General features: G+C 40.8%; 1 long non-coding RNA gene across 2 annotated transcripts; it reads left to right on the top strand.

The window, feature by feature from the left end:
* The first annotated feature begins 228 nt into the window (after positions 1-228).
* Positions 229-7,712, top strand: LOC139186793 (uncharacterized). 2 transcript variants are annotated; one of them, XR_011570401.1, is made up of 4 exons: positions 229-344; positions 2,696-2,837; positions 3,312-3,422; positions 7,288-7,712. It is a non-coding gene; the product is annotated as an uncharacterized lncRNA (long non-coding RNA). The 2 variants fall into 2 exon arrangements; XR_011570402.1 differs by lacking the exon at positions 2,696-2,837.
* Positions 7,713-9,935: the final 2,223 nt, after the last annotated feature.

The following is a 9,935-nucleotide window of genomic DNA, read 5'->3' as shown; positions in this document are numbered from 1 at the left end:
AGACTGCCTAGCAAATCTCTGTTCCACGTGCAGGGTGTGCAACTCCTATGTTTCTGTTCGGTGATCACATAGGATGAGGCTATGGACACACTTCTATCAGTAACACTCAGGGAGGGAGGTGCACAGGGAGCCAGGTATGGCCTGCGCGTCCTGAGTGCTTCACGTGCTCGCGATGCGTCAGTTCACGTAAACCCTGCGGCAGCACGCAGGGCACGCCAGAGAGGGAGACAGAATCAGAGCAGAACAGCCCCCGGCATCACGGCAGAGCTAACAGACGACAGATTCAGAGCCGGGGCTGGTCTATTACATCCCAGAGCCCCACACTGTACCAGGAATCCTTCCAGGTAAGGGACGTCCTAGTGAAGCCTCAGCACAGTGCTTTCCCGAGTCCTGGGGTCTCCTGCTGGGCATGGTTCCAGTATCCCCCAGAGGAGGGGCACTTCGGAGAATTTCTCAAATGCTGAGAAGCTTTGGAGATTGCGCTGTGTCACCGTCAGCATAAGCCATAGGTAGTGTGGGTCTGTTACCGTATTTTTCATAGCAGCAATGGAGCTCATTAAACCCTAGTCAAAACCAGCCACCATATGCTTGCTCATGTAAAGCTTCCAACGGTCGCTGGACCACCTGCCTTAAGCCTCGCTCCAGATTCTCCTGCCTGTTTTGCCTGGGTCATCTCAATAATCTGCTGTACCCATCCCCAACCCGCAAGCCTCCTGCATGCACTTTATGACCAGTGCAGTTTTACAAAACGCAAAGCCAGACAGACACAGAGCACAAAAGCTCTTATCATTGGTCCCATTTCTCTGTAGAAAATTGTCTATCTCTATCTATCTATCTATCTTATCTATACCTCTTTGTCTCTACACCTATCATCATACATGTATAGGAATTAATAGGTATATGGATATCTGTGTAAGTAGATAGATGGCTAAATAAATCTACAAATCTATATCAGTATGAACCTATATGTTTGTATCTCTACCTCTTTGCCATCTATATTCATATCCATCTTCTTTTAGGGAAAAGAAGGCATCTTAGCAATTAATATCTCTTTTCCATAAAGAAAATAATTTGACAAAAGGAGCATATGGTAAGCAATGTTTTGAAATATTTCCATCATGGTATGATTTTATTGCCAAAAATAATGAAAACTGTGTCATCTGTTAAAAAGTCTCATATCTTCACACTTTAACCCATTTAAACTATTTGTTCTATAAAATGAAATTGCATATATTAAAAGTGTTCTCTGTCCTTTGACTTCCTCTTTAAAACTTGCCTAGTCTCTCTGGTGCTTCCTGGATCCTCGCTTTCTCCTGAGTCATTAAGTCTCCCTTTTGTGACTATATGATAGCTCACTTGGTAAAGAATCCTCCTGCAATGCAGGTGACCCCGGTTTGATTCCTGGGTTGGGAAGACCCACTGGAGAAGGGAAAGGCTACCCACTCCAGTATTCTTGGGTTTCCCTTGTGGTTCAGCTGGTAAAGAATCTGCCTGCAGTGTAGGAGACCTGGGTTCAATCCCTGGGTTGGGAAGATCCCCTGGAGAAGGGAAAGGTCCCCCACTCCAGTATCCTGGCCTGCAGAATTCTATACCTCCATGGACTCGCAAAACATCAATTGAGTGACTTTCACAATCCACTCTCCACCCCAGCCATAACCTCCTCAGTTTATGCCCCTGTAGCATGCAACTCGTCGTGACCTCCTACCTCCATCAGTATGTTTTATCACACTCAAAATGATGCCCCTTCCTCTGACTTAGACTTATATTTAATTTAGTGGCATATTTTCTCCACTATTCACATTTTTCTGCTTCCCTTAGGCAGAATAGAGGATCCTTCTTAATACAAAGAACACTCTCTTTGTATTGCAAGAAAATACATTACACTGCGTTTGTTCATCTTTCTTCCTACCAGTTACACACAGCAATATCCTTAAAGACAGAGGCCTTATTTTTTTCCTTATTCAATCTTTCCCCTAGGAAAAGGCTTATGGATAGTTGATGCTGGGCTCTGCTATTTAAAAAATGGTTGAGAAATTACATTTTCTAGTTCCGAATCTCTACCCCATTCTACTCTTAGATGTCACGTAAGGTTCCTTGAGCAACCTTATCTTAGCACTGCTGCTAGTGTTCCATTATGGGCCATACCTGTGGTCCATTGACTTTCGACTGCGTCCACTTAGACTCATTCTTTCCTGCAGACGTGCCTTCCCCTCTGAGGCTCTGGTGGATGAGCTGTTATGATACAGGAGATGTCTCCTGGAGTGGCCAAGAGCTATGGTCAGAAGGAGCATGCCCAGTATTCTTTCACTGATTTTTGTCTATTCATATGAGAGTTCTCACACTAGGAATGGTAGGGGGCACTCCAGACCCCCTGCTTCCTCCTACTTCTTAGATCCTTTAAGGCCTAACATTGATATTAATGTGTTGTTCAATTTTCCACATTTGCAGTAATTTCTCTGCCAGACCTACATAACGATGTATGTTTGTGTTCCTACGTGCTGTTTCCATTAAGCAGGGCAGCAATGTCAGAAAACCGTGCCACATTATTCAATTTTTATTGAATAGCCAGCATCTGTTCTGTGGCAAGGATTATTACAACTGTCAGTATTATCATAATAATCAAATAAGTGAGGTCTCTGCTTCAGCTGGGTCACTTGACATTTTGGACGTGTCTATCTCTTTAATGTCACTTTAGAGAAGATGACTCAGTCTGTCCCGGCACCAAATTAATGATTTACAATCAACCTGGATCTTTCAAGGAGTGGAAGAGGCAACTCAGGACTAAGTGAAGGGAAGTGGGGTTTCCAGGATTGGCAGAGGAAGGTCCATTCTTTGTGGTATGTAACGAGTGTCTGACTTTCTGTGGGCCTTCAGTGTTCTCATTTTTGAAAATATGGTCCCATTTAGCTGAACAATTCTCAGTTCTACTGGGATCTTCCAGGGGGATGCATTACAATGGCATTTTGCTGTTATACACACCTGCATGAGGTTATTGCAGCTGTTCTTTCGTTTGTTGAAAAAATTTCAGTGTAACATTGGTAACTCTAGAACCCTCAATTTTCACACATACCCGAGAACAAATTAAGCCTTGGGCAAGCAAGTTTATATCATGGAAAGAGTGGGCTGTGGTAGTCTCTCTACGACTTACAAGCAGATTCCCCATCTGGAAAACAGGGGCTCTGCTGCCTTCTATTATGTGTACTAACCTGTTGGATTCAAATGCACAGGCTCTTATGACAGAGGCCTTGGCTCAAACTCTTACCAAGTAAGTCTTTTTAGACAAGTGACTCTACCTCTCCCCTTCACCCCAGCACTTCAGCTTTCCTGATTCTGAAACAAGATAACGATCATAGTGTCTACTGCAGAGGACTCTGGAGTGAAACTGGGGTGACTTCAATAATACTGAAAGGCTTGACTAAAAGGTGAGCTCATGGAATAATAATATGAATAACCAATATTAACCTCCTCTTCATAAATCTAAACATTTCAGTGTAATATTCTTTATGTATTTTTATGTATTAAGTATTTTTTAATGTTCACTGAGTTAGTAACTTAAACCATAATTTGCTACAGTAAATTTATAATTTATGAAGTAAACCAGAGAGTCTATTCCTGAGAAGCTTAATTCTAGTGAGAAAAGTAACATATCAGGAATTATATGCCTCCTGGAGGGTAGCTGATGATCAATGATGACCTGGATATAATGGAGATGCCTCCTAGTGGGGAGAACAAAGCAGAATATCCTGTAAAAAATCCCGTAAAAACACACTCTGGCCAAGCTGTGAAGGACGGTACAGCTTTTGGTTCTGTAGGCAGTGACGAACCATGCTTGCTTCATTTGTAAAAATAGCAAAAAATGAGTTTTTGTTTATTTTTATATTGTTTTAGGTGTTCATTACTCTCTCTTTCCATAAATATTTATTTAACACCCACAAAATACCAGGCATTGTGCTAGGTTGGCAATATTCACAAATCACTTACAGTAATTTAGCTTATATTCAGTGTAGCAGATAGAATATGAATCAGTAAATAAATAGATAAAGATTGGATGAAAGAGTCTATGAAAGAACCAAGAGGGGGTTGCAAGCCGCAGTACTAACTAGGGTGTTCACGATTGGCTCTATCCAAGACATTCTGTTTAAACTTAGCTCTGAAAGAGCAGAATCCAGAGGAATCTGAAAGTGAGGAGTGGGGAGTGTCTGGGGACCTGCATGGGAAAGTTGCTGGATGAGAATCAGTGAGGTGTGGAGTGTGTGCAGTGGGTTTCTGCTACGGGCTGGCTATTACTTCTGTCTCGTCTTGACCATCTCTCCTGTGGCATTGCATGTCTCAGAACCTTTTTGTGCTCATTTGTAAAATGAAGCTGCTAGTGTTAACAGGCAGAATTGTTGAGAGTTAAATATAAATGACTTATTTTACTGCCTGTGTCTTAGTTCAGGTTTCTATAACAAAAATATCATAGCCCAGGTGGCTTAAACAATAGCAATTTCTTTCTCACAGTTTCAGAGGCTGGGAAATCCAAGTTCAACATGCTGGTTGATTTAAGTTTCAGTTCAGTCACTCAGTCATGTCTGACTCTTTGCGACCACATGGACTGCAGCACGCCAGGCTTCCCTGTCCATCACCAACTCCCGGAGCTTACTCAAACTTATGTCCATCAAGTCAGTAATGTCATCCAACCATCTCATCCTCTGTCACCCCCTTCTCCTCCTACCTTCAATCTTTCCCAGCATCGGGGTCTTTTCAAATGACTCAGTTCTTCGCATGAGGTGGCCAAAGGATTGGAGTTTCAGCTTCAGCATCAGTCCTTCCAATGAATATTCAGGACTGATCTCCTTTAGGATGAACTGCATGGATCTCCTTGCTGTCCAAGGGACTCCCAAGAGTCTTCTCCAACACCACAGTTCAAAAGCATCAATTCTTCAGTGCTCAGCTTTCTTTATGGTCCAACTCTACCTCCCCTGCTAGAACATAAATCCCGAAAGGGAAGGATCATGTCTGTTTGGCTCACTGATCACTTAGAACAGTGCCTGGCACAGGAGGTGGTCAGGATTTATCTCTGACTGCATGATAGATCGGGTAGTAAAGAATCTGTCTGTAATGCAGGAGACCGAAGTTCAATTCCTGGGTCAGGAGAATCCCCCAGAGGAGAGAAAGGCTACCCACTCCAGTATTCTTGCTTGGAGAATTCCAAGGACAGAGGAGCCTGGTGGGCTACAGTCCACGGGGTCACAAAGAGTCAGACACTACTGAGTGAAGGACACTTTTACTTTAGTTAAACAAATGAATGTATAGATGGCAAGTTGTTGTTAATATTGCTGTTGTTGAAAGATGATGACAGGAATACAGTGACTGTCTAGGGGTCTGGACTACATATTCCAAATATGTAGTGTTATTTTGCAAAGTAAGGATTTCTTCTCTGTTCTCCTTTCTTGAGCCCTGTCACCCACAGCAGCTATTTATATTCCAAATATAAGCCATATATACAATTAATTTATTTTAAGATACTGAACTGGGCTTATAGAAAGATGAAGTGTGGTTGCATAATTCGAGAATTAATGTTGGAGGTGATGATTGTAGAAAAGGTCCCTTTAGGCCCCGACTGACTCTGGTGTTTTATTATGCTTTAATTATACTTGGTGATTTGTGTTTGGAGGCAGACCCCATACATCATGGGAACTTAAACTCCTGTGGTTTTCCATTAGGCAGGGAGCTTTTGTGCAGGAGAGAGAAGAGAACTGAGCAAGGATAATGTTTTCTACAACTGGGAAAGGGATGAAGACCCAGCTCCAGGGAGAGAGATGCATGCTGAGGAGAAAATGAGTCTTGAATGTGGTGGTTGCATTGCCTTCCAATATATCCCAAGGAAATGGCCTGGTCAGAATCAGAAGGTGGTCAAACGCAGGAGATAGTGTCTTTAAGATGAAGAAAGTGAAGAGTGGGACACTGGGGTAGAGTATGGCTTTTCTAGAAAGAGGAATGGCTTCAAATACTGGCCAGGTTATGTAGCACATGTGTAAACAGGGAAGGGGCACTGACTTAATCTCTCTGAGCCTCAGATTCTCCATCTATCAAGGATGCATTTCAGATAGTAGTGTGGGGCTTACTGACACAGCATGTCAGAGAACTTGCCCTATATAAGAACAAATGTTAGGGCTTATTTTCCTTCTTTTCAGCAAAATAAGAAAGCTGGACAATCTCTCTTCTTTGGACAGGTATTTATCATGTTACTATATAAGGGCTTCCCTCATAGCTCAGTTGGTAAAGAATCTGCCTGTAATGCAGGAGACCCAGGATTCATACCTGGGTCAGGAAGATCCCCTGGAAAAGGAAATGGCCATTCACTCCAGTATTCTTGCTGGAGAATGCCATGGACAGAGGAGCTTGGCAGGCTACAGTCCACGGGGTCGCAAGAGTCGGACGCAACTTAGCGACTAAACCACCACCACCACCACCATGCTTTAATAAAGCATGCTCAGATCAATTATCTCATAAAATCCTTATAATTTATGAGAAACCTACTATGGTCCTTATTTTTCAGACTATAAAATTGACGGACAGAAAGGTATAGGGATTTATCCAAATTTATCAAGCCATAGCTTGATAAAACCAGCTTTATAGCTCTTTATACCATATCTCCATTAACAATGATTATTTTCCTAAAATGAATATATTCAGATCTCACTTTCTAGTTGCTTACTGAGGAAACAACCAGATTCACAAGTATTTACCATTTAAAGAGTTGATACGGGTGGGAAGAAGGAACATAGGATTTGATAAGCAGCTTTAACAACTTGAAATAGTCACTTTCCTGATTCAAGTAAAACAGACACTATTTTCCATCCATGTTTCAAGTCACGACCAAGGGCAATTTAGACATAAAAGCCTAAGAAATCCAATATTTGGCCCTTTATACATCCAGAACATTATTGAAATAGGAATTGCTTAATTTATGTTTCAAATTCTACATGCTGAAAGAGCATGAATTCTGATGTCACGATGCTTAAATCCTGGCTTAAATCCCATCTTGTTCTGTGGCTGTGTAACTTTGCAAAGACACCCAACCTCTCTGAGTTACAGCTTCTTCATTTACAAATCAGAAATAACACTACCTACTGTGACAACTAAATTGGAGGGGAAAAAATGTATATATTCCTTAGCATGGCCCCTGCATATAGTAAAAACTCTGTACAAATTAGCTACTATCTGTATTAATATTAGCAAAAAATGATATCTAGCAGTGAAGATTTCTATTGTATAAATCAGCCATCATCATGTTTCCAACAGTAAACAACTACCAAAACCAAAGCAGCAACAGCAAACCCAGGGAAAAAAGAAAGTCCTCGAAGTTAGAAGACTGACGGTGCAAACTGATGGCTTGAGGTAAAGCCAAGATCTTATTTTCCCTACAATTGATGTGGAAGAACCTTTAAGAGAAAGAAAAAAGAGTGATGGAATTAAAACAGGAAACCTGATGAACTCAACTGAATTGGAAGACAGACATTTTTCCAAACCGGAATATGCTGTTGCTAATTAGTAATTCACCTTGTCAATGAACTTATCCAGGAACTTAAAACATATAAATTAATTTTTCTTGGTGGGATGTGGGGAAGGTACAGAACATGCACAGAGGTTTTAGAAAGCAATTTGGCAAAACTAACGTTCCCTAACAAAATTAATTTCTCAGAGAATTATTTACAATCGTAAACAAATTAAATGCCTCCTAGCAATCTTAGGAAGTACATTTTGTTAGCTTATTTTTTCATTTTATTAAATTGAAATTACAAATTCAGAAGTGTCAAGATACTCTGTAAGATATTAAAATTAAATGTAGAAAAAGTTTAATGACATTGCAAAATGTTTTTAAGTAAGTACAAAAATAAGGCTTCTACATGAATTATATAAAATCTCAACCATATAAAGGTACTCAGAAAAAAGTCATGGCAGTAGTTAGCTCTGAGAATTGGTTTTGGCAGGTATTTTATTTTATTTATCTTATTTTGTTTTATTATTTTACTTTATTTCATTTTATTTTAACTTCTACAAGGAGGGTATATGCCATTTACAACCAAAAAATAAAATACTATTTTTAAATCTCTAGAGTATTAAAAATGAGAGGACATACATTTTTCTCTCTCTTTGACTGAAGTTAAAGATAACTTCAGTTTCACTGTTTTGGTACTTTATAATCTAACTTTACCAACCTCAAACCATTCACTGAAGTTGTAACTCTTAGTTCCATTATGGTAGCAAAATTTCTCTGCCCCTGTCTGACTTCTACATGAAAAAAAGAAACAAGCTGTTCACATCTGTCTTATCTTTTAATTATTGTATTTTAAATTATAGCTATTTGTCAAAAACACTTAAACTTGTAGCTATGGATCTATAAGTTCCCCATGACCTGTCTCCTCTGGAAAGGGCTGATGTAATTAGAAACGTTCCATTATCAATCATTCAACTAATGCGCTCTCCTGCTTGCTCAATCTGTGTCTCTATTTCTTCCTCCCTCCCTCCTCTTCTCTGATGTCAACTGTTCTGAATATTTTAGACTAAAGATTAGACCAACCTTACCTCCTCTCAGCTATAGTGCTGTCATTGTCACTAATGGAATTTAAAATTTTCCCTTAGAAGGAAGCTTCCTGGGGAGACTTCTTTGCAATTGCCAATTAAGGGGAAGCTAAATCTCATACTCTCAGTGGAATTAGCAATAGATTATAACACATGTGGTTAAAAGTAGCCCATTTGGAACAAAGGGACTTTTTTGACATTTGATGGCTGTTGCTGTTTTTAACTCCTCCGTCGAATCAGGAGGGTTAGTACCTTCCAAAGTGTTAGCTACATGTTCAAGTGTTCTGCAAGGGAGCTGTTCCCTCGCCTTCCTACTGCAGCAGGGCACTTCTGCTGGGAATGGAAAAATCAACAGGAGTGGAATACTGTTTCTATGTGCTTGCGTTTATTTTATTATGCATAAAAATGACATTTGGACCATCTTCATCTGTCCCATTTAGCCTGTGTAACTGATCTCAGAGGACACCCTTGTCCCAGGGATTACCAAGGGAGAGAGAATTTCAGAACTTCTCTGCCCACCTATCTGTCTGGAAATTTACAAGCAGAGCGTTTCTCCCTAAGCTCTCCCCAAACCCTCACCTGTTGACAAATCTTATTTCACCTTCCTATGTGTCAATTACCTATACACGTGTCTTTCTCCTAAACTATTCTCTGAGGATATTTATGGTCCAGAAAAATGTCTCATTTTTCTTTGAGTAAATGACAAAATGTTGCCTTATAACATTTAGATTAATAGAAGCTTACTCTATTTATTTTAAATCAAATCAAACTGAGCCCCCACTGACCAAGGTAGTGGCCAATTCAATCTATCATATTGTGGGGACCACCTGTCTTTCCTAAGACGATAAGTGCGTGTATCTAAAGTAGGAAAAGGGTGTGGTCGTGAGTCGCTGTGGCCGCCATCCTTGCCTTGGCTCCATCCACCACAGTGGTTGTCACTGTAGAGTTGAGGTCATTATGCTTCAGTCCTTAGCTCTCAGAGTGCCGGTGCAGAGACCCTCAACACAGCTCTTGGAGGCCTCTGGTCTTCACGTCTAGTCTTTGCTGATATCCAGGAGTCACCCATAATTCAGGGGCAGCAGGCAAGCGTGGCACAGACCTCTACAACTTCTGTACCTCTGACCTGCCATTATTTCCATGACCTCCCCTCTCTCTGTCTTGGGAAGGGACTCTTCAATGAGCATCTCTTCTCCTCCCTTGATTTTTGGCCCTGCAACATTTCTTTATAGCCTTGAAACACAAAAGCATTGACCTGCCAAATGATAGCTTTTTGACAAAGATAACGTTGTATTTAATTTTCACAGCACTTGAACCAGGTAAGTGAAAGTGAAATCGCTCAGTCATCTCCGACTCTTTGCGACCCCATG

This window comes from Bos indicus, chromosome 14, assembly GCF_029378745.1.
Source record: "Bos indicus isolate NIAB-ARS_2022 breed Sahiwal x Tharparkar chromosome 14, NIAB-ARS_B.indTharparkar_mat_pri_1.0, whole genome shotgun sequence".
Lineage (NCBI taxonomy): Eukaryota > Metazoa > Chordata > Mammalia > Artiodactyla > Bovidae > Bos > Bos indicus.
The sequence above is the reverse complement of the archived record's forward strand: the minus strand, read 5'-3'. Positions and strand labels throughout refer to the sequence as shown.